Source organism: Lynx canadensis, chromosome X (genome assembly GCF_007474595.2).
Source record: "Lynx canadensis isolate LIC74 chromosome X, mLynCan4.pri.v2, whole genome shotgun sequence".
NCBI classification, from domain to species: Eukaryota; Metazoa; Chordata; class Mammalia; order Carnivora; family Felidae; genus Lynx; species Lynx canadensis.
The window spans coordinates 7573661-7576943 of record NC_044321.2 but is presented as its reverse complement, the minus strand read 5'-3'; positions in this window follow the sequence as shown (position 1 = coordinate 7576943).

Sequence of the window (3283 nt, the reverse complement as noted above, 5' to 3'; positions counted from 1 at the left end):
GCAAAGTAACATTGATACAAATCCCACGGTTATTAACAAAACAAACAGAACTCGTTGAAAATGACTTTTACAGTTGAGGTCCCCTCTCTGGACTCTTCCCCACTACTATGTTTCCATTTCAAAGTCACATCTCTGGTAATAATATCATGGGATTCTGATTTCAGATTGCTTGCACTTTGCTAAATCTTGGGAAGACTCACGTTAGAGTTCCAATTTCCCTTGGGTATATTAGAAAGCCAGAAACTATTTAAAAGGTTTTTAATATTGGTTAGACACGTTGTGCATTACAAGGCTATATTATTGCATCAGAGTTTAAAATATTCCCTGGAACTGAGGGTATTGAGTAAAAGAGAATTCAGCTACAGGGGTATAGCTAGAATGTTTGCAGACAAAGAACATTTGAATTAGGACTTCTCCAATTTTTACTCTTTCTCCCAGAAAGAACATTTATTAAGTGGTTACCATATGCCAGACATTGGCTACGTGTTAAATAGGGAGAAGAGAATAATGCAAAAACGGTCCAAGTACACCCGTGACACTCAAGGGTCTTACGGAGTTCAGGGGTGGGAGACATACAAACACGCAATTCCAATATAGCATGCCATGGCCCAGGTATGCTCCATGAAATTGGGAACCCAATGCCTGATGGAATGTGGTGATGAGTCTTGGAAGGAGAATATGAATTCAGCCATCGAGAAGAAAGGACATACTTGGTGGTTGCTGCCTAGATCCATTTAAACACTCCTGTAATAATTGGAAAACTCTTTGCCTCCCAAAACAGAAGGCAAAAAAAAAACCTCTGCTGTAACCTCATTTGGTGCCAGACACTTGCCCATGACCTAGATTTCAGCAGTCAGAGGTGCCTACGGGAGACATTGGTACAGAAGTGAGCAATGGAAGTAGCGAGTGTGTGTGGGATTTGTCTTCTGGAGACTGGAGTAGAGTTTTGGTGTGAGCTATGTGGGAGTGGGGAAAGCTGTGATGTGGGTGTCACTTGGAAGAGAGTAGAGCAATTAGGTATTGTTTTTGGCTTCAGAGTAAATAAGCTGGCCCGGCTTTCCTGAAGATTCTATAAATTTTCCCCATACCACTCAGTAGAGCGCATGAGTGACTAACATCCTATAATAATAAATGTATTTTTTGGTAGAGCAGTTACGGTGTGGACCCAAGGATCTTGAATGATAGAGATAGGTATTCATGGTCCAGACAAGACAGACGGAAGAAGATGTTCCAAGAAAAGGAGGTACAAGAAGTAGATCAAGGTTGGTATATGATAAGGATAGTTTCCATTGGATATTGGTGGTAAGGCTGGAGTAGGGAGAGAGATCACATGAAATTAAAGGAAGTTAATATCAGGCTTTGGGGAAATTAGGATATAGTTCTGATTAATCTAGACTTTCCCTCATAGGAAATAGGGAACTCTAGAAGATTTAACTGGAAAGCTGACAAAAATATTTTGATGTCTGTATTTTCAACTGAGACCCCTGGTGGCAGTGGGAGGTAGCAGAAGTGAAGAGTTGTTCCTGATGGGAAAACCAGTTTGGAAGTTGATAGCATCGTTCAAGTGAGAGATAATGAGGCCCTAATGTGACAGTTACAGTGAAGAATAGAATGGGGGTGGAGCTGTGAAATCGTTAGGGGGACAATCAGTAGAGCTTTATGACATTGAAAGCGATGGATAACGAGGGAACATAAAGGTAACTAAAGTTTTCTAATTTAAGTTACTAGGTGGATGGTAATGAAATTTATTGAGATGGCAAATATAGTGGAACAAGCAAGCCCTGACATGAATTTGGCTTTAGAGATAGTGAATTTTAAGTACTTGAAAAGAGAAACATAGTTGGGAGATCTTTAGAGCCGTTAATGTAGCTAAAATTTGGAACCATTAGTAATTAAGTGGTAGTTGGAGTCATGGGCTTGGATAGAGTGGACAAGAGTGTTCAGGGACAAAGGAGCAGTGATCTGAGTAGGGAGCTGGGGAGGTGTCATCTTCAGGGGTAGAAAGGAACCAATAAAGGAGACAGAAAACTGGGGAAGGCCCATCAGCAAGGTAGAAAGAAAACCAGAAGAGATGCTCAGACAGACTTGAGTCTTTTAGTTGTTTGAAATCAACCTCTTTATTTTATCTGACCTTAACATGAAGGCTGTATTATCTTATATTTTCTTTTCACTGGAAGATTCCACATAGCATACATTGGACTATCAGCTAGTAATTCATCTTGAAAACACTGTATTCAGGGTTTTAGAAGAAGGTGTAATGTGCATCACATAAGTACAATAGAGCGAGCATTAAGCACATTGTGGGTGTCCTGAGATTGGTAATGAGTGTTCACTTAGCCTTTTGACTGCAAGCAATTGAGCCTCTTTACTTTACCTCAAGCATTGCAGGGGTGGGAGGTGGGTGGGTGGGTACTAACAAGGTACAAATTAAATAGACCAAAAAAAGGAGTGAAAAACGATCTGGAATTGAGACAACTCTAGGACCCAGTGCCCCCCCCCACACACACACACATACACACACACACTCACACATACACACACGTACCCTACATGGTCCTTTTCTTATGGAGTCTCACTCTCACTCTGGATTTCTGTTCCTTTCGCTACTCACTGACCAGTGGTGTACCAAAATCAGGGGCCAGGGGGATTAATCATATTTTATCACTGACATTGTTTATAATCACAGGTGCATGGTAATAATGAAAACAAGACCACCTTTTAGCCAGTTTTAGTATTCTTTTTAGATTATCCATAATGTCCCCCCTTTTATCTGCATTCAGCATGGACTGCTCCCCTGAAGCCACTATGGCTGGTTCATCCTTTTTCTCCAGCTTATCAATCTTCTCCTTACCTCATAGCTTCAGCTTACTTATGACGTGTGTATCCTCCTAATCACAGCTTCCATGTCCATTGCCAAGGTCGTCAAGTAGGATTACCCAGGTTCTGCACTGCACAACTCTGAGGGTCCTTACCTGTGGCCCTTCTTTTACCTGACTGCCTTTTAGCTTAGGCTTTTGATCATTCCTAAGGAGGAGCAGGAAGAAAAATCCAACACTTCTTTTTGCATTTCCTAATTTAAATTTCCAGGGGACAGGTATCTGATTGGTTTGACTCTCTTTTTCATGGTAAGCCACATGGGAGGATTAACTCCACTGAATCGTGGACCCATCTTGGATCCAGTAGATGATCACTCTGCTGAGTCTTAGACCAATTCCCATGAGGAAAAAGGTTGCACTTAGAAAAAAGAGAGTTAGACGTATAGGCACCCGACTGGTATACCTAC